At 32.5% G+C, this 23284-nt stretch overlaps 1 protein-coding gene across 1 annotated transcript in view; it reads left to right on the top strand.

Annotated features, from left to right (window-relative positions):
* LOC127557653 (vomeronasal type-2 receptor 26-like) overlaps nucleotides 1-23284 on the top strand; it is a 149600-nt gene that overhangs the window by 65230 nt on the left and 61086 nt on the right. The window lies entirely within an intron of this gene.

Raw genomic sequence — 23284 nt, 5'->3', positions numbered from 1 at the left:
AGGTCAACTGGTGAGAAGATTACAGGGGTCTCTTTGCTAGCCCTGAGGCAGGATTCCATTGCTTTGCCCATACTCAAATCTGGGTTTCAGTACTGGCTCAGAATCTCAGGATGAGGAAGAGAACTAACACACTAAAACATATACTCAGATTAGAGCAGGGATCCTCCTGCAGGAAAGAATTCTTGTGGTAACTCACAGACCAGAGTTTATTTTTTCAATACACTTCTCCTTAACACATATCACCTTGGAAGAACTGAAAATGTACCATTCCCCAGAAAGCTCTCTAAAAACAGCTGCACAAAACCCTTGAAGCTTCAGACACTGCACACACTATTCAGGAAACAGACCCTTATTCTAACAAATAGTTAAAATCTAAATAACAAGCTGGGAAAATGAGCAAACAGCTCTGGTCATGGAAATTTAATGTGGTCACAGGGATGATCAAAACACAAAATTAGAAGAAGATAACAAAGTTAAAAATCTTACATCCAAAGCCTCCAAGGGAAAAAAAATTCCTCAAAGAGTAAATAATATAATACACACTCAATGTGTATATAGAAATCTATCTTACCTTGTAGGAAAGTAGTAAGGGAATGGATACAGAAATGGGAAAGGATGATAAAAGACAGAGTACAATGGGGGAGGGAGTAGTCAATAACAAAATGTTTTTGACGACAGAAAGGGTGGAAGGAGAGCTTTAATAGAATAAATGAGGAAGAATACAATTAGCAATAGTAAGCAAGAATTCATTCTACATAGAGGGAGATAAAGATAGTAGGTTGATATGGGAGTGGGTATTTTTGGTTTTGGTTCTAGGCAGAATTAAAAACTGAAGGAAGAACCTGAGGCTAGAGACACCATCCTCCAATGAATAGGACTAGACTTGATTACACTAACAAGCTGCTACAAATATTTTTTTTTTGAAAGAGCAAACATGGAAGAAAGAATCTAACCATAGGAAATTACTATGGTAATAAAGAAAACTCACATTCATCTTCAAAGGAGGATATTGAAGTTAAAAAAATACTCCTTAAAGAATCATGAAAAATTATCATCTTTCCCAAAAAAATTCATAGAAGGGCTCAAAAAGACTTTAAAAGTCTAATGAGAAGAGATTGAGGAATTTTTTTTTTAATTAAGCAATCCAAGAAAAAATAAAATGATTATGAAGTGAAAGTTAACTAGAGAAAATATCCAGAATCTTAAGGAAGAAAATGACTGAAAACTAGAATTGGGCCAGAAAAGTTATGAGACTAAGAAATAATAAAACAAAAGAAAAAGAATAAAATGAAGTAGAAAAGAATGTGAAATATCTCATAAGAAAAAAAGTCATCTGGAGAAGAGATCAAGAAGAGAAAACATAAGAATAATCTGACTACTTGAAATCTATAATAAAAATATTTTGATACAATAATTTATTTTTATCATCAAGGCAGTTAGAAGTATATATAGACAGAGGGAGCAGGTTTGAGTATATGAAGGCATAATATCTGATAAATAAAATTAAGGAGTGAGAGAAGAACATACTGAGATAAAGGGAAAGGGAGAGATGGAATGGCATAAATTATCTGCTATAAAAGAGGCAAGAAAAATCTTTTACAATGGAGAGGAAAATAGGGAGAGAAGAGAGAGTGAAAGAACCTTACTCTCATCAGAAGTGACTCAAAGAGGGAATAATAGACTATGGGTATAGAAATCTATTTTAGCATATGAAGGGGATAAAAGAAGGAGGGGGTAACAGTAGAGAAGGTACACTGTGGGAAGGTGTGGTCAGGTGCAAAACAGTTTGTAAGAAGGGACAGGATGAAAGGAGAGAAGGAATAGAATATGCAGAGAGGAATATGGTTAGCAATAGAAATTGTGAAAAGAACTTTCTAGAAAGTTTCTCTGATGAAGGCCGTATTTCTCAAATATATAGAGAACTGAATCAAATTTGTTAAAAAAAAAAAAAAAACATTTCCCAGTTGATGAATGAAAGAAATATATGAGGTATTTTATAGGGCTATAAAGTCATGCATGTCCTTTAGCTTAAAATCCTACTACTAGGCATGAATGCCAAAAGAGATTATGCATTTTAAAAAGGATCAATATGTACAAAAATATTTATAGCTGCTCTTTTGGAAATTGAGAGGATACCCATCTATTGCAGAATGGCTGAATAAATTTTATTATGTGATTATGATGGAATATTGTTCCATAAGGAATAATGAGCAAGATGTTCTCAGAAAAACCTGCAAAGTTCTCCATAAACTCAAGCAAAGTGGAATGTGCTGTGTATAAAGTAATAGCAATGTTGTGGGAGGATCAGCTATGAATAATTGCTGTTCATAATATAATGATCCAATACTACCTTGAAGGATTTATGAAAAATGCTCCTCATCCTCAGAGAAAGGACTGATTGTATCTGATTGCAGACTGAAGCACACTTTTTTTTACCTCATTATTCTGGAGGATTTTTGTGAGGGGAAGATACATGTTTTCTTTTGCAACATGAATTTTAGAGAAATGTTTTGCACATAACTTCATGTGCCTTTTCAATGAGGGAAAGTTGGGAGAAAAAGGAAGAGAAACTGCAACTCAAAATTTCAAAAACAAATGTAAAAATCATGTTACATGTAGCTGGGGAAAATAACATATTAAGTAAACAAAAAAGGAAGAAAGAAATCCTCGGAACAAAAAAAAATTGATGAACGGGCCAATTCCAGAAAAACTGGAAGACTTGTATGTACTGATGTAAATGAAATGAACCAACAGAAAAACAGCAAATTCAGAAAATTCAGCATCAGCAACAGTATGTGATAATCAACTATAACTGATTCAGGTCTTCTCAGCAGCAAAATTATTCAAGACAAGTACAAAAAACCCACAAAGGAAGATGCTATTCATAATCGGATAAAAAACTGATGGACTCTGAATTTCTATCAAAGCATCTTTTTCCACTTACTTTAATCTATCTTGTAGTTTAGTTTTTTCAACTTTTCATCTCTTTCTACTCTCACAATTGTAATTAATATGGAAATATATTTTACATGATTGAACATTGTATAAACCATATCAAAATGTCTACCATCTTTGGAAGAGGGGGGAGGGAGGAACAAGAAAAATTTGGAACTTAGAATTTTGTAAAAATGAATACTAAAATTTTTCTTGACATGTAACTGGGGGAAACTACTTAAAATTAAAATTGCTCTTTTTAAATTAATAATCTTTTAGGAAGAAGGTAGATATAATTCTAACCCAATACTCCTCATTGAACAAAGCAGAGTGGCCAACATTTAGCCTTAATCCCTTGCTTCACCTTACAAAGGGAAGCAAGGTCTTCTTAGAAAAGGTTTATACAGGTGACTCTAGATTTTGCATTTTTGCTCCCCTGCAAATCATATTTTGATTCATGTTGCTCCAGACAACAATCATGGCAAAATAACTCAATGTAATGTACATATACTTAAACATACATGAGTTCTACATTACATAAGAGATAAGAATGAAACAAAGGTATCCCAATTTCCTTGTTCTTTTGACTTAATTACAATGTCTTCAACTACTGAGAATTTTATCAGAGATTAAAAAAAAATTGGGGCCCTTATTGAGGTGAATATAACTTTCTTTACTGACAATATATTGTCTATTTTTTACTGATAATCATTGTGGGGAAGAAGATGTGAAGTCATCAGACCCTAGGAATTGTACCAAAAACATAAAAGCAAAAAAAGTTACCATTACTATATTTAGGAATATTAGCTTTAAGAATGAATTCAGATTTAGAGATTTCATTGGGAGCCAAGAAATTTGAATGGTAAAACTATGATGCAATGCTTGAGATCCCTCAGGACTAGCCAGTTACTAATGAAAATACTTATAATTAGCATCAGTTTTCCTTCCTCTGACTGTGATGACCTCTTTAATAGTTACATTTCTGGTCTCTTGGAACCCAGGAAACTTTTTCTTTGCTTTGTATTTGCTTGGTGACTTAGCCATTTTCATTATTTATTACAAATGGAAATTTGTCAATCAATAGGAATCCTCAAAGACATTTTCATCTGGGACAAAAATTCATTCTATTAGGCACATCCTTTTCCCCTTGACAGACTATTGTCACAGGTACTTCCCATAACATGATAACCACAATTCCCCAGATAAATGGACTCAGACAATCCAGCCCTTCTATCAGTCCAGGTCTTTATAATCTCCCTATTCTATCACACTGTAGACACAGACACACATACATGAACAAAGGCACATTGATGCAGCACTTTACTTTAAAAACAGAGAACAAGCAGGTGAGTATTTATTTTCTTATATTCCAACTTTATATCTAGGAACTTAGAAGCAGAAAATTTTTTCCAGGACAACAGAAAGTCCAGTCACTGTGGAAAGGACATTGAAAAGACTGGAGAAGCCTTGAAACTTTTCTTGGTATCTTAGTGCATCCTTGTACTAACTGAGCTTCTATTTCCTACTCGGTGGTTTACCACTTATAATTAATGTTTCCACATCTCTTAACTGTTATCCCTGCCTCGAGAGCTGCCTAGATTCAACACATGTTATCAAAGGCATTTTTCCAAACCTCTCTCTGCTGATATCATTTTTCTGTTTTTTTTTTTTTTGCTTTTACATTTTCTGTTCTTAATTTTTTTCAGAATCCTATTATGTCACTGCTTCTCTTTCCTGATAGAACAAAGCTTTTTGTTTTTTTCCTTCTCTCCTGTACTTACCCCTTCATTCTCCTCCTTTGCTCTTTCTGCCCCATTGTGTATGTCTTTAAAGTTAAAGTAAATTCTCTCCTTTCCCCTTCCCTCATTAACAGGCTTTTTTGCCCTTTAGGTCTCTATTGCTTTCTTTTCTTTACTCTTTATATAGACAGGGAAGAGAGAGAAAAAGAGAAAGAAAAACATGACATATATATGTATATACATGCATATACACATGCAAATACATATACACATATATATACACATGCATATATACAAATATATATTTATGCTTACCCACATTTACATATATACATACAAACACACACATATAAAACATGAAAGCAACAATATTCAAAATAAGCTATATGCATGATAAAACTTCATAACTTATTTTCCTCTTTCATTGTGAATTGTGGTCCTTAAACAGGATGATATTACTCACAAAAAGTTGGGAACAAAAGGAAGGAAGGCACTTGTCAATAACGATATGTTGAACGATCACTGTTCCTTTTATTTTTTTCTAACTTCAATGATATTCATTCACCTCACAGTTTTAATGTTTCTATGATTGTATATCATTCCATGGAGGACATGAATTTGATTTTTTTTTCAGATCATCTCCCTCCATTTTGCTCAGCAAGTACCATAAATCTTTTTTTTGAGCTATACATGTATAGCTATTTTAAAATTCCCTAACTTTCCTATATAGAGTAAAATATTACCTATTCCATCTTTGATCTCCTTTTCACCCAGTGAAGTAATTATTCTATTTTTTTAGGAGCATTTTATTGTGTTTCATCCTTAACCACTTGGGATGTGAAGAATGAATTTTATATCCCTTCACCTATGGTATGAAAAGAAATAGGAGCCTATATTAGTAGTAAGAGTAATTTTTTGACTAGTAAAAAGACATAATTATATTGAATGTTCAGTATAGGTGATCATACAATTATAGCAACATTCCATAATTGTATTGTTTGAGATTTTCAGTCTTTTTCTGTTGTAAACTGTGTATGGCATTTCACATTAGCTTTAAACCTGACTAAAATATTTCTATTCAATTATAATCTTTTAATATCTTTTTCATCTTCAGTGTCCTTTCTTCAACTTCCATAGCAACTCAATAACCATTATAGTTACTTTTTAAGGCTAGCCTCAGCATATAATCTCTTTTTCTAATATGCTCTACCACTAGTTTAATATATCATTTTGATTAATATTTACATGTTCCACTAACATTTCTCTAAGTTTGCTATTTCTGGGCAACTATCTCTTAATTTTCTTTATTCAAGTCTTTACTCCTTTATCTTTTTCATCCTTTTATATTCTGCCTAACTCTATTTGATATGGCTTCTTTTTTAATCTCCTTTCATAGAATCTAGAAGTAGATGCAAATAAGAGTATTTTGCTTTGGTTAATAATAAGTTACATTCTCCCCACCTCACTTTTGTATATTCACAATATTGGTCCTCTTTGAGAATGAATGATAAACAACATCCTTAAACACATTTTGCCTCCTGACATGATTTATATATAACTTTTTTTCTCCATCTTTTCACATTGTTTTCCTTTTTTGTCATTTTCACTTCTAAAAAAGAAAATAACTACAAATTCAAAATATAGGTACTCCACTGTTGTGGGATGAGGAAAAGCATTACTTACCCCCCAAAACACAGTTCTCTGCCCTGGTTTCATTATTTTTATCCTTCTTCCACTTTCAACCTTAAATAGCATTAGTATGACTATGTTTAGTTGGGTAAAATTTTTAACAGAATAATATTAAAAATCTTTTTTAAAGTACTTCATGCTTTTTATAAAACAAACCCAATTATAATTTTCCAATATTTTTGTCAATGATAAATAGATATCATAAAACAGCTTTTTTTTGTTTTATGATGAATCATTTACTTATTAGTACTTTTTAAGGCTATTTCTCTCTTCCTCTCATGAAAATTTATGATAATGATATATTAAAGCAATTGCCATAAAAGGGTTACTTTTCATTCTATACATTTCCAAAATTTTTATCATTAATGTAAAATTAGAAAGCTAGGTGACACAGTGAATAAAATCCTGCATTTAAAGTCATGAAAAGCTGAGTATATATCCACCATTAGACACTTGCTATATTTATAACTTTTATTTAAAATTTATTTTCCCCAATTACATATAAAAATTAGCATTCATTTTTAAAATTTTTAGTTTCAAATTCTCTCTCTTCTTCCCTTTCCAATGCTTCAATAATAAGACAAAAAATTGTTATGGATTATAGATGGGTAGTCATTCAAAACACATTTCCCTAATTGTTAGATTGTGAAAGAAAACATGGACAAAAAATAAAGTTGTTTTTTTTTTTTTTTTAAGTATGCTCCCATCTGTATTCAGACACCATTAATTATTTATATGGGGATGGTTAGTATTTTTCATCATAAATCTTTCAGAGTAATCTTGGATCATTCACAACTGGTCATCTTATCGTATTGCTCTTAATTTGTACATAGTACATTTCACTTTGTATTAGCTTGTGTAAGTTTTTTCGAGCTTTTTCTCAGAGCATCTTGTTCTTCATTTCATCACATACTATAATTTATTCAGCCATTCTTTAAAATATGGGTATCCCCTCAATTTCCAATTCTTTGTCACCACTAAAGAGCTGCTATAAAGAATTTTTCTTTTTTTTTTTTTATCATTTTGGGGATACAGAATAAGAAATAGCATTTTAAAGTCAAAGTTTATGCCCTTTGGGCATAGTTCCAAATTGCTCTATATGATAGTTGAATCAGTTTACAACTCCACCAACAATGCATTGTTTCATTTTTCCCATATCCTCTCCAATATTTTTCATTTTTCATTTCTGTCCTAATTCAACCATTCTGTAGAGCAATTTGGAACTATGCTCAAAGGTTCCAAATACATGCACACAAAGGATATGTTCATGAAATACTACTCCTGAGGTCTATACCCTAAAGAGATTACTAAAAAAAAAAAAAAAAAAAAAAGGAAAAGGAGCTACATATGCAATAATTCCTATAGGAACTCTTCCTTATTAGTGGAAAAGAATTGAAGATTGAGGGAATGTCCATTAATTGAGGAATGATTATACAAGTTGTATGTGATTGTGATTGAATACTGTTGTGTTATAAGATGATCAGGATCCTCTCAGGAAAACAAGGAAAGGTTCACGTGAACTGATAAAAAAATGAAATGGGGAGAGTGGGAGAACATTATATGCAATAATAGCAATGTCCTATGATGATCAACTATGAAAGGCTTATCTATTCTCAGAAATATAATGATCCAAGACAATCTCCATAGACACAGTGATGGAGTCTTAATGCAGATTAAAGCATACTTTTTCTTTATTTTCCTTGCTTTTTTGTCTGTTTTCTTTCACAATATAACTATAAAGTTTATTTTGTATGACTGTACCTATATAAGCTATAACAAATTGCTTGCCTTCTCAATGACTGGGTACAGAAGGGATGGAGGGAAGAAGAGAGTTTGAAATTCTAGAATTAAAAAAATGATAAAATTATTTTTACATGTAATTGGGGAAAATATTGAAGAAAAATGTACAAAGAAATGCTTGAAAGTCATTTCCCCCCACACACTTCATTTCCATATAATCTAAACAAGATGGCAGAATAAATATTTTTCTGATTCACAACCTCTCCGGAACAAAAATTATTCTCCAAAGATAAAGCAACTTCAGGTGACTCCATAGTCTATGAAGTAGCTTTTTAAACTGTAGGTCATGACCCCATATGACAATTGAATATGGGAGTCACAAAATTATTTTATTATCAGTAAGTGTTTGATTTGAATACCTATATAGTTGGAATCATGTAAAAATTTCTTGGGTGAAAAAGGGATAGCAAATGGAAAAAAGTTTAAGAAGCCTTCATATAGGACACTAACATAAAAAAAATATTGAAAAAAATTTCCCAGAAACTGATGATTATTGACTGAGGTCATTCATCATGCCTCCCCCATCTTCTGCACTATAGGCAATAAACTTACACTCATAGATTCCAGGACACCAGTTCCTTCCTCCTTTCAAGTGGTGTGGAGACTGGTTTCAGATTGAAGAAGGTTTCTTGGCCTCAATAGGCAGCTTGGCCCAAGCTTTTCAGGAAGAAAAAGCTTTCTAGACTCTAAATCATTCTAGTTGTATGGCTTTGAACAAATTAATTACTTCCTTTACCCCATATTCCTTAACTACAGAATAGGAACAATAAGCATTTTACATCGGTTAATAAGTCCATTCCACCTACTTCACTTTTGTTTTTTCACAATTTTTTTAACACCCTCAAAAATATTTTTCTTACTGAGAATTTCATTTACATAGAATTGGATTTTTTCCATCTTTTTTTCAGTTTTTTTCTTTTGTCCCATTTTCACTGTTTTTAAAAATATGTTAAAATTCAAATCCAGAATACAGTGTACTCCACTGTTGTTGATGAGGAAAAATATTACTTATAAAAATATATACAGATCTCTGAAATCATTTATTCATTTATGTCTTCCATCCATTTTCAAATTTAAATATTTGAAAATGTTGAATTGACTCCTTTGACACACTAATATTGCAGGTTTTTTTTTTTAATATACTTCTTTTTGCTCCTATATTAAGTAACATTACTTTTGATTTTCCAGCATCCTTGTCAATAATCAAGTAAATATAAAATGCTATTTTCTTTGCTTTTAAATAATAAAAGTGATATATAAATGTGAACTAAATGATTATTTTTATGGTTCTTTTGGAGTTTTTTTGTTCATTTTTTTCTCAAAATACAGATTCACTTCACCTTTTGATTCTTGTTTTCTAGAATTTTCTGTGAATTTTCATGTCTTGTCATATGATAAATCTGCTCCTTATTTTCTGTGTGTCTTTTGGAAAAGAGTTTGTCAGACATTTTCTCAGACTCCTTTTCATTCTCATAAAATTAAGAAACTAAAGCAAATGAGGAAATATTCAGTTTTAGTTCCTACCTCATGTATTTTATGTAAACTCAATTGGGTCCTAATTATAGAAAGACAATCTTTTCCTACTTCCCTTATTAACTTACTAACTTCTTCACCACAATGGTACTTCCAAAACTTGTCATCTTTCCTCATTCTTCCAATAGCTCCTCTCTTCTCCTCTTTTAAATAACAACTCTGCCTCATTTTTAATTGAAAAAGAGCTTTTTCTTATTCTTTCTTCTTCATCTCAAATCAGTCAGATATCTTCCTTTTCTATCTTTTGCTTTAATAATATCAAGAGGTAGTTCTCTTTTTAAGACAATCCTTATTGATATCTCTGCAACCTTTGACATTGTGGATTCTTTACATTGATATACCAAACTTTAGAGAAATGTTTCATTAGCAGATTTGTTGGTTGCTTTGAGATGTAATTAAAATTGATCAAGTATTAAAATTTTGCAGGAAGGTAGGAATATTTTTCTTTTAAACATGTTTTATTTCATTAAATGGGAGGATAACTTATGTGATTCACAAAATATTTTCAACTTGAGGCTTAAAACATTTTTGACAATCTCTTTTGCAACAAAAATGTAATAAAATGTTTTCCCCTCACGTTCCAGATATTATTCATTATTTGTCTGAGATTGTCACTAGATTATCATTAATAAATATAGCAATCATTAATAAATAATAATGAAGTAATATATTGTATGTTTTAGAGACTGCAAGATATTTGCCTTATTATTTAATGTGATCTTCATATAAACCTTGTAGAGTAACTACTATTGGTATGTTTAATGATAATTAAATATGAGAAAAAAGGATTGTCTTATCTAGAGTCACAGAATTTTTTATGGTAATTCCACATTTTAAGCTGTCATTTTTATCTTTTTTATTCATGATATATTAATAGTGCATTGTGAAAATATTTCTACCCACCTAGTCTTTTGAAACTGAAGTTGTGAATTCATTCTTCTAGCAATGGGGTTAAAAGAACCAAAAGAAAAATGCTCCATATTAGAAGATAGATTTCTGTTGTCATATCTATATGATTTTCTATTATTTTGCTAATTTTCATATCCTTACTATCAAGGGAAGATATAATCAAAACAATCTCACTACTTTAAGTTCTATCATAAATCAGACAAATGCTAGGATTATCCCAATGTTCCCTAGAGGGAGCTCCATTCTCTTAAGAACACTCTTTATAAACTTAACAAATTTCTCATCTTCTCCTAGAATCTGTTAGCATTGACTACAGTTTTCAAGACTCGGAGAAAATGATGCTTAGTGACCTGGTGTTGGGTATTTTTTTCCTTATTCAGATGGGAGTTGGGATTCTTGGAAATGTCTTCCTTTTGGTCATATACACCTCGATTTTACTCACTGGCCACAGGCTAAGGTCCATAGAGTGCATTTTTGCTCACTTAGCTTTAGCCAACTCAAAAGTGATTCTCTCCAAGGGGATCCCTCAGATGATTGCCTGCTTTGGAATCAATAATTTTGTAGATCTTCTTGGGTGTAAATTTATAATTTACCTTCAAAATATATCCTGGGGTGTTTCCCTCAGCATCACCTGCCTCTTGAGTGGTTTTCAGGTCATCACCATTAGTCCAAGTAATTCCAGATCTGCAGAACTCAAAATCAAAGCTTCAAAGTCTATTGTCCCTGCCTGCTTCCTCTGCTGGGGCTTCTTCCTGGTGGTAAATTTTACTTTGCTTGTGACTATACATAATTCAAGGTACATGAGTAATAACACAAAGATTTGGAATCTGGGATATTGTTCAATTTTAATTCCTGTCTCTTTCAATGCTGCATTTTTTGCAATGGTCTTTTCAATCCCTGATGTTATTTGTCTGGGATTCATAATCTGGGGCAATGCTTACTTGGTCCTTTTCTTGCACAGACATCATCAACAAGTTCAACATATTCACAGTTCTCATGTTTTTCCAAAAACTTTCCCTGAGAAAAGAGCCACCAAGGCTATCCTCCTCCTCGTGAGTACATATGTCTTCTTTTATTCCATTAATTCTGGATTGTCAATTTACTTCTTTAAAATAGATAAACATCAGTCCTGGTTTGCGCCTATACTGAATTTCCTAGGAGCATGTTTCCCAGCCATTAGCCCTTTCATACTGATCTTCTCTGACTCTCGAGTTCTCAAATATTGGTATGCTCTGTGGCAGAGGAGACTTTCCTTCTCCTAAGCCACATAGTCATCAATCATCACCCTTCAAAGAAACCTGCTGTAACACTATGGTAAACTAATATCTTTCAGAAGTTGATGGGAGAGGGACGAGGTCACTGGAATTTAAGGATTATAGAATTTACCCCTAGAAACAACCTCTGTCATCATGTAGCTAAACTCTTTCTTCTTTGAGAATGGAGAACTCTAGTCCAGAAATTGTGTATGGTGCCTTTGGTGACACAGATTTAAAATAATATAATCAATCTTTAAGCTTACATCTCCAGATTTAAACCTACTTTTCCTTCTGTTAAACCAATTATGTCAAACAAAAAGCAACAATTCACTGAGCCATACATAAGTGTTCCTTAGTTTTACATCATGACTTTGTTTTAAAATCCAATGCTAAAGACAATTAGATGGTTTAGTATATAGAACATTGTCCCTGGGATCAGGAGGATGCAAGTTCAAATCCAGCCTCAGACATGTAACACTTCCTGGTTGTATAACCTGGGACATGTCACTTAATCCCAATTGCCTTGCAAAAGAAACAAATAAAAATGAAGAAATTACTTAATGGAATAATTTGACAAACATGTAATATTACCTGGTTTTAGAAGTTCAAGTGGACAGAACACTGAGACATGAGTCATGGACACCTGAATTCAAATCTATACACAGACATTTTCTAATTGTGTGCAAGTCACTACACCTTTCATTGTTTGGCAAAAATGGGTTCGTTGTATCCACTGAAGAAGGAAATCCAAACCACTGTAGTAACATTGCTATAAAAACCTCAAATGGATTCACCACTGGACAAATGCTACTGAAATGACTAAAAATATGATTTACATTTCATTTTTATTGATTTTGTTATTTATTTCTTCTTAAATTTTAATCCAGTACAAGTCAAATTTAGGCATGTAGTGGATTACAATGCAGTCCCCTGTTACTTGGACCTTCCCCTTCGACCATACAAGTGCTCATGTAGTATGAACATTTTTTTAAATTTTTCCTCCTCATCTTGACTTCTCTAGGTTGAAAAGTTTTGCAGTTATTGCATGTGGAAATAGTGTGTGGGAAAATAAGGTATTAAAATTGGAAAGAGGAATGCTTGGTATCTACTCCTGTCTCTGTTATTTAGAAGCACCACATTTTTTTTTTTAAATTTAAGCCTACCTGAGTCTCAGTTTTCTCATTTGTATGATTATAATAATATGGGTTGTCATTATATCATTGCAAAAATATTTTTCAGACAGAAGCAGCTACATCCAAAGAAAGAACAGTGGGAAGTAAATGTAAACTGCTTGCATTTCTGTTTTTCTTTCCGGGTTATTTATACCTTCTGAATCCAATTCTCCCTGTGCAACAAGAGAACTGTTTGGTTCTGCACACATATATTGTATCTAGGATATACTGTAACCTCTTGAACATGTATAGGACTGCTTGCCATCTGGGGGAGGAGGTGGAGGGAAGGAGGGGAAAAATCGGAACAGAAGTGAGTGCAAGGGATAATGTTGTAAAAAATTACCCTGGCATGGGTTCTGTCAATAAAAAGTTATTTTAAAAAATATTTTTCAAATAAAAAAACCTTTGAAAAACTGAAAATTGTTGCTAATTTTACTCTGCTCTGATATCTTCAATTTCTCTTAGACTCATTCTTTAATTTATTATAATTTTAGCTTCAAGTCATAGAAAAGCAAGACTGATGCTATCTAACTTCTGATATAGGATATAGACTCCAAATGCAAAATTATATAATTTAGATAGATAGATCTTAATAGATGCTTATATATGTATATATGTAACATATGCATACATGCTTCTTATGAGAAATCAAGGTTAAGGTATTTATATATTGTAATGTCTGGGCTAGCTCTCTGGAGGACCTTGGGATCGCCCGAGTTGTTGGTCTTAATGGAGGAATGGAGAAGGCAAAAGAGATACCACCTGGCCGGTCAAAGATGGAGTCTGGAATCTGGCATCTTCTCTCTTGTGTCTGTGCCTGAGAGCTATGGCTGAGAGAAAGTTCCCAGTTGTCCCAGCCTTTAAATACATCAGTATGATTACATCACTACACTACATTGAGCACACACCACCTGTAGAACATTACATTATTACATCACATTAAGTACCACACTAGTATGTGCTTAGCTAGAGAATCATTATCTCATCAATCATACTGAGTCTTAAGTATACCTTTTCAGAGTTCAGGCCTTCTACAACATATATGTACTGTGAAAAGATTTTAATTAATATTATTTCTAATTTCTGTATTAATTTCTAATGTATTTATTCTACAATGTAACTGATTTTATGCCATATTAATTCTATAATTGGATCTGTAGCCTCTTGGTTTGAGCTGACTCCAAGAATCCGGCTAAGCTAACTCAAAGATCACTTAGTTTTGAAGAATTGTTATTTTTCATTCCTATATCCTTTAGAATAATTTACAAATATCCATTTGTTTAGCACAAAATTGCTATTCCCAGAAGATATGTTACCTGTCCTTTCCTACTTTTTTCCTTTTCTTTTTTTGTAATGCAGGGAATTTTTTTTCCCTTTTCTAAAGAGTGTTAATTATTAATTGTGATTCCCTACAGACAGAGCCCATAAAACAATTAACATTCATTAATTGTTAGAGGGTAGCATAATTAGACTTTGAATGCTAGCCACCTTTCTCAGTATAGTCAATTCTAACATTTCTACCTCTCTCTTCCCTGAAACTATTAATGTCTTTTTCAGGACCTACAAAGATCCTCTCTTTCCTTCTCTCTCTCTCTCTCTCTCTCTCTCTCTCTCTCTCTCTCTCTCTCTCTCTCTCTCTCTCTCTCTCTGTCTCTCTCTTTCTTTACAAAACAAATGCATGGGTAATTTTTCACCATTGACCCTTGCAAAACTTTCTGTTTCAAATTTTTCCCTCTTTCCTCCCACACCCTCCTCTAGATGCCAGATAGTCCAATGCATGTTAAATATGCTAAAATATATATTAAATCCAATATATGTATACATATTTATATAGTTATCTTGCTGCACAAGAAAAATTGTATCTGGAAAGAAAAAAAAAAACCTGAGAAGGAAAACAAAATGCAAGCAAACATCAACAGAAAGCATGAAAACGTTATGTTGTGGTTCACACTCAGTTCCCACAGGCCTCTTTCTGGGTGTATATGGCTTTCACCACTGAACAATTAGGACTGGTTTGGATCATCTTATTGTTCAAGAGAGCCATGTCCATCAGAATTGATATAGTTTTCTTGTTGCTACGTATAATGCCAAGATCCCTTTTTATTGTGTGTTTTAACGAAGAGAGTCTCTTCCTTCTCTGAGGTTTTCTGACTTTGCTGAAGTTGCCAGAGTGACTTTGTTGACAGTAACATCACAAGTGATAAACTGATCTAGCTTGGGGGCTGTACTTCATTCTATCTTTATTGCATTTACTTACCACACTATCTACATATAAATATTTGTATATTTATTTTCACCTAAATCCAGATATCATTTATTTACATGGGCAATGAGGAAAACATTTTTGCATTATTTTGCATAATTGTATGAATTATTTCCAGTGAGAAATAGGAGAAAAATAATCTTTATTTGAAAAAAAAAACCAATATTAGTATAGAGGGTACATAATAATATTAATATAATAATATTAAAATAAGGAATAGAGATGAAAAAACCCAGTCTCATGAAATGATTCTAATTTTATTCACACTTGAGTTTCAGTAATTTAACCAGTGAATCTCGGATGCCCCAAAGGGATCATAAAAAAGGAAGAAGAAATCACACTTGCAAAAATGTTTGTGGCAACCCATTTTATATAGTCAAGGAACTGGAAACTGTGTGGATGCCCATAAAATGGAGAATGGCTGAATAAATTATGGTATACGAATGTTATGGACTATTATTGCTCTATAAGAAATGTTCAGCAGGATGACTTAAGAGAGACCTGGAGAGACTTACATATGCTGATGCTGAGTGAAATGCATAGAACCAAGGGAACATTGTACATAGCAACAGCAAAACTATATAATGATCAATTCTGATGGATGTGTTTCTTTGCAACAATGAGGGGATTCAGGCCTATTATTGATGAGAGAGCCATCTGCACCCAGACAGAGGACTGTGGATACTGAGTGTGGTTCACAAAATAGTATTTTCAATTTTTTGTTGTTATGTGTCTGCATTTAGTTTTTTTCTCATTTTTTCCCCTTTTTGATCTGATTTTAATACTTGTGTTGATATATATTTATACACACACACACACACATATAAAGAATTACACATTTTTAACATATATTGAATTACTATCTAGGGAAGGAGGGGGAAAGGGAGAGAAAAAAAAAAATGGAACATAAGGTTTTTCAAGGGTAAATGTTGAAAATTATCTGTGCATATATTTTGAAAATAAAAAGCTCTCATAAAAAAATGAGAATTATTTTGGATCATTGTTTTTCTAAAAAGAGATAAATCTCTAATACTCAATCATCACATTATCTTATTGTTACTATTTATAATGTTAATCTGATTCTGCTCACTTTATTCAGCATCACATCATGTAAATCTTTCCAGGACCTTTTAATAATTATCCTATTTATCTTTTATTTACAGAAAAAATATTCCATTACTTTGATATACCATAACTTATTCATCCTTTCCCCCATGGATGAGATTCTAGTCATTTCCCAATTCTTTGCCAACACAGAAAGGGTTGCTATAAAAATTTGTGCACATGTGGGTCATTTTGGCTTTTTTTATGATTTCTTTGGAATACAGGCCCAATAGCAGCACTTCTGGACCAAAAGTTATATACAGTTTTAGAGCCCTTTAGACAAATTGTTCTCCAGAATGTTGGGAGTAGTCCACAACTCCATCAAGATTGTATTACTGTGGAATTTGGGGAGTGGAGCCAAGATGGTTGAGTAAGGTCAGGAAGCTGCTCAAGCTCTCCCAATTTCCCTCCTAAAACCACATGAAATGAAGTCTCTGAACAGAATCTGATGTGATGAGAACCACTCTCCAGTTCAAGATAGACTGAAAAAACTTCTTGAAAGTTCAGTCTCACGGGGGGAGGGGGAGGAGTGGGGAGGGTGTTGGTGGTGGTGAAAAGAGTATTCAGCCTAGGTCAGATAGACTCTGGGAAAGCTGGTGAGAGAGTCTTAATCACAGCAAATCAGTAAGTAACAAAGAGTCTCAGTCCTGGCTCACTAGAAGAGCAATTCAGTGGAGCAGTTTTCAGTCTCAGCTCAGAAGGCAGTTTGGGAAAACAGAATTTTCCTGGAATTCAGGCTTTTCCTGAATAGAGCCTGCAAAGCTTCCCCTTACAAAGCTTACAAAAGGGCTCCCTGTGCTCAAAGGGAGAGGGCATTGTCTAAAACTTGATCTCATCAGTTTGGGGTCAAAGAGGGATTTAATCATTTAAATGAGTATAGAAATTTATCTAACCCTGCAAAGAAATAGGAGAAAGAGGAAAAGAAAAGGGAAGGACAGAAGTAAGGACAGAAACACTAGGGGAAAAGATAAGAAAGGGGAGGAGGAATTAATAGATTAGATAGTGAGTGGAGTGGGTAAAAAAAAAAACACTAGTAAGAAAAAGGGGAGATGGGTGATAAAAGATAAGGTAGACAATAGCAAACAATAAGCACAATAACAGAAGGAATGTGTGATGATCAGATATCCAAGATATGGTTCTTCTCAGTAGTTCAGGGATCCAAAGCAATCCCATTAGACTTTGGACAGAAAATGCCATCTGCATCCAGAAAAAGAACTATGGAGACTCAATGTAAATGAACACATGCTATGTTCATTTCTTTTTTCTTTTTTTTTTTTATCTCTCTCTTTGTTTTTCCCTTTTACTTTGATTTTTCTCTCCCAATATGATTCACAAAGCAATGTGTATTAAAAATACACAACAATTAAAAAAATCAATATATTAATATCCCAGATTTCTCACAAATAAAGCAAAATTTATTGGATACGGGAATATGATTTTGGGAAAATATCAAGTGCTCCTGGCTAGACCAAGCTAATATAATAAAAAATGATAATACTAACTAAATTAATCTGCTAATTCAGGGTCATACCCATCAAACTCCCTAAGAAATTTTTTTTTATTATAGCTTTTTCTTTACAAGTTATATGCATGGGTAAAACCTTTTGTTCCAATTTTCCCCCACCTTCCCCCCAACCCCTCCTCCAGATGGCAGGTTGACCAATACATGTTGAAGTATAAATTAAATACAATATAACTACATGTGTCCAAACAGTTATTTTGCTGTACAAAAAGAATCTGACTTTGAAATAGTGTACAATTAGCCTTTGAAGGAAATAAAAAATGCAGGCAGACAAAAATAGAGGGTTTGGGAATTCTATGTAGTGGTTCATAGTCATCTCCCAGAGTTCTTTCACTGGGTATAGCTGGTTCAATTCAGTACTGCTCTATTGGAACTAATTTGGTTCATCTCATTGCTGAAGATGGCCATGTCCATCAGAATTGATCATCATGTAGTACTGTTGTTGAAGTATATAATGATTTCCTGCTCCTGCTCATTTTGCTCAGCATCAGTTCATGTAAGTCTCTCCAGGCCTTTCTGAAATCATCCTGTTGGTCATTTCTTACCAAACAATAATATTCCATAATATTCATATACCACAATTTATTCAGCCATTCTCCAATTGAGCTATTCTCCTAAGAAATTATTTTACAGAGCTAGAAAAAATAATAAAAAAAAAAAAAAGGTTTATCGGGAAGTACAAAAAGTCAAGGATTTCAAGGGAATTAATGAAAAAAATACAAATGAAGGTGGCTTAGTTGTACCAGACCTAAAACTATAGTATAAAGCAGCTGTCATCAAAACTATTTGGTACTGGCTAAGAAATAGAATGGTCGATCAGTGGAATAGGTTTGGTTCACAGCACAAAATAGTAAAATGACTATAGTAATCTAGTAATTGATAAACTCAAAGACCTCAGCTTTTGTGATAAGAACTCTATTTGATAAAAAAAAAAAAATTTATGGGAAAATTGGAAATTAGTATGGGTGAAATTCAGCATTGACCAAGATAAGGTTAAAATGCATTCATAATTTAGACATAAAGAATGATATTATAAGCAAATTGGAAGAACAAATAATAGTTTACCTCTCAGACCTGTGGAGAAGGAAAGAACTGGTGGTCAAAGAAGATCTTGAGAACATTTTTGAATACAAAACAGAAAAATTTGATTATATTAAGTTTAAGAGGTTTTGTACATACAAAACCAATGCAGACAAGATTAGAAGGAAAGAAATAAAATGGGGAAAATTTACATTCAAGATTCTGATAAAGACCCAGTTTCTAAATATAGATCCAGAATTGACTCAAATTTATAAGAATTGAAGCCTTTCTCCAATTGATAAATGGTCAAAGGATATGAGCAGACAATTTTCAGATGAAGAAGTGAAATCATTTCTAATCATATGAAAAGGTGCTCTAAATCACTATTGATCAGAGAAATGGAAATTAAGACAATTCTGAGTGATCACTACACATCTTTCAGATTAACCAAGATGACAGGAAAAGATAATGACAAGTGTTGGAGGGAATGTGGTAATTCTGGGAAACTAATACATTGTTGGTGAAGTTGTGGAGTCATCCAAACATTCTGGAGAGCAATTTGGAATCATGCCAAGAGGTCAATCAAATTGTGCATATCTTTGATCCAGCAGTGTTTCGGTGGGGCTTGTGTCCCAAACATCATAAAGGAGGGAAATGGACCCACATGTAAAAAAAAATTTGTGGCACACCCTTTTGTAGTAGCAAAATACTGGAAAATGAGTGGATGTTGGAGAATGGCTGAATAAGTAATCATATATAAATGTTATGGAATATTATTCTTCTATAAGAAATGATTAATAAAATGATTGGCCTGGACAGACTTACATGAACTTATGCTACATGAAATGAGCAGAACCAGGAGATCATTGTACACAGCAACAGCAAGATTATATGATGTAAAGGATATATATGATATGATGGTATACTCACAGGGGTCCTCAAACTACGGCCTGTGGGACAGATGTGGCAGCTGAGGATGTTTATTCCCCTCACCCAGGACTATAAATTTCTTTATTTAAAGGCCCCCCCAAAATTTTTGATTTTACTATAGTCTGGCCCTCCAACAGTCTGAGGGACAGTGAACTGGCCCCCTATTTAAAAATTTTGAGGACCCCTGAAAAGGATAGTTTATCTCTCATATCTGTGGAGAAGGAAGGAATTGAGGACCAATTGATGGCCATTCATGACTAATGGGGGATATGTTTTAACATGATTGTAAACATATACACCCTATATGGGATTTCTTGTAATCTTGGCAAGGGCACAGGAGGGAATATAGGGAATGAGACAAATTTGGAACTCAAAATTGTACAAAAATTGCTAGTGAAAACTACCTTTATATGTAGGTGAAAAAAAAAAACATTAAATGAAAAAAATACCTTCATATACTGAGAATTTCCTCAATGCTTGAGCAACCATGAAACCTAGTTCCTATTTGTTATGTCAGTGTATTACTTATGTAGTAATAAATAATCACCAATATATAGCTTCTATTCTACAATCATGTTAAAACATATTCCACACCAGTCATGTTATAAAAGAATAAGAACAAAAGGAAAAACATAAGAGAAAACAAAAAAAAATGAAGTTTGCTTCAATTTCATCTTGCTTTTGTGTCATATTATCCAAAATGACTATCATGAGGTAGCATTGTTTTAATGTGCATTTCTTAGATTTTTTTGGTATGAATAAGTATATCTTAAATGTCATCACCTGAAAACTGCCTGTTTGTATCCTTTGACCATTTATCAATTGAGGAATGGCTGAGTTCTCAATTACTTTAAAATTTAAAATAAAAAATAAAACTATTTCAGAAATGAGGCCTTTATCTAAAATACTAGATATAAAATTGTTTCCCCAACTTTATGTTTTTTTCCTAATCTTAGTTGCATTGGCTTGGTTTGTTCAAAAACATTAATTTGATGCGATCAAAATTATTTACATAGCCTTTAATAATGTTCTCTATCTCTTGCTTCATCATAAATTTCTCCCTTCCTTATATATCTGCAGAAAAACTATTCCTTGTTCTCTAAATTTGCATATAATATCATCTATTATGTCTATATCATGTACCTGTTTGGACCTTATTTTGGTATAGGGTGTGAGATATTGCTGTATTCCTAGTTTCTGCAATACTATTTTCCAATTTTGCTAGCAGTTTTTGTCAAAGAGTGATTCATTTTCTTAGAAAGTAGAGTCTGGAGTTAGTAGATTACTATAGTTGTGTATTACTGGGTCTTGTGTACCTCACAGAATCCACTGATTCACTACTCCATTCATTAGCCAAAACCAAATAATTTTGATAATTTTATAATATGGTTTTAGGTCTAATACTGCTTAGCCATGTTCCATGCACATTTTGTTTTCATTAATTCCACTGATCTATTTCTTCAAGATAAATTTTAACATTTTTTTCTAGCTCTATAAAATAATTTTGTTAGTTTGATTGGCATGACACTGAATAAGTAAATTAATTAGGTAGAATTTTTGTTTTTATGATATTAGTTAAGCCCTACCCTTGTTCAATTGCTATTTTCCTAATTGCTTAAATCTGACTTTGTCTGAAAAGTATTTTGCAATTCTCTTATATTTATCCTGGGTTTGTCTCTGCAGGTAGACTTAAATACTTTATATTGTCTACAGTTATTTTAGACGAAATTTTTCTTTATATCTCTTGCTCTTGGGCTTTGTTGGTAAAATATAGCAATGTTGATGATTTGTGTGGGTTTATTTTCTATCCTGTAATTTTGGTAAAGTTGTTCATTGTTTAAAGTAGTTTTTTTTTTTTTTTTAGTTGATTCTGTAGGATTCTCTAAGTATACCACCATATCATCTGCAAAGAATGATAATTTTGTTTTATGATTACTTATTCAAATTCCTTTCATTTTTTTTCTTCTCTCATTGCTAAAGTTATCATATATAAAATAACAATGAAACTAGTGATTGTGATCATCTTTATTTCACCCCTGATCTTTTTTGGAATGCTTCTTACTTATCCCCATTATGTATGAAACTTGCTGATGAATTTAGATGGCTGTTGCTTATCATTTAAGAAAAACTCTATTCATTCTTATGCTCTCTAATGTTTTTAATAGGAGTGGGTGTTGTGTTTTTTTTTTTTTTTCCAAAATCTTTTTCTGCATCTATTGAGAGAAAATATGACTTGTTTCCATTTTGTTATTGATGTGGTCAATTATGCTGATAATTTTCCAAATATCAAACAAGCCTTGCATTACTGGCATAAATTCCACATGATCATAGTGTATTATCCCGGTGATAAATTTCTGCAATTTTGGCCAATATTCAAAAATATGTATCAGCATTTGTTAGGTAAATTGGATCTGCAATTTTCTTTCTTTATTTTAGCTCTTATTGTTTTAGATATCAGTACTATACTTTTGTCATAAAAGGAATTTAGTAGAACTCCTCCTATTTTCTTAATAGTTTGTATAGCATTGGAATTTATTGTTCTCTAAAGGTTTGGGAGAATTCACTTGTAAATTCATCTTATTCTAGAGATTTTTTTCCTTAGGAAATTCATTGTTGTCATGTTCAAGTTTTTAAACGGGTTATCTATTTACTTTATTTCCTCTTCTGGTAACCTAGGCAATTTATATTTTTTGTAAACATTCATCCATTCATTTAGATTTTTAAAATTTATTGGCAGGTTGTTGGGCAAAATTGCTTCTGATTATTACATCAATTTTTCCTTCATTACTGGTGAATTCACCCTTTCTATTTTTGATAATGGAAATTTGTTTTTTTCTTTATTTTTTCTAATGAAATTAATTAAAATTTTATCTATTATGTTGGTTTTTTTTATATAAAACCAGATCTTAGTTTTATTTATTACTTCAAAAATTTTCTTACTTTCATTTTATTAATCTTCCCTTTCATTTTCAGAATTTCTCCTTTGGTCTTTAATTAGGGATTTTTATTTTGTTATTTTTCTATATTTTTGGTAGCATGTTCAATTGATTGATGTGTTCTTTCTCTATTTTATTCATAGATACATTTAGAAATGTAAAATTATCCCTATGAAGTGCTTTGCCTGCATCTCATACATTTTGATATGCTGTATCATTATTTTCCTAATATAGGTGTGACGCTTGGGTAACTTGGTAAAAGACTATTATTTAGTACCCAGATTAGAGGACAGGACTTGGGAAATGAACACATTGTACCCCAGAATCATGAGACTTCCATGCTTCCTGCTGGATGAATGGCAGAAATGTGAGCTGGGAAAAACCCTTGACTTTGTCCCAGTCATTGACACTTTGTCATCTCATACACATTTCAATTGATCCAATCTCTGTCAAGCCCAGGTTTATTGCAGGAATACT

The sequence above is a fragment of the Antechinus flavipes genome, chromosome 3 (assembly GCF_016432865.1).
Source record: "Antechinus flavipes isolate AdamAnt ecotype Samford, QLD, Australia chromosome 3, AdamAnt_v2, whole genome shotgun sequence".
NCBI lineage: Eukaryota > Metazoa > Chordata > Mammalia > Dasyuromorphia > Dasyuridae > Antechinus > Antechinus flavipes.
Note: the sequence above shows the minus strand (reverse complement) of the source record. Positions and strands in the feature narration are given on the sequence as shown.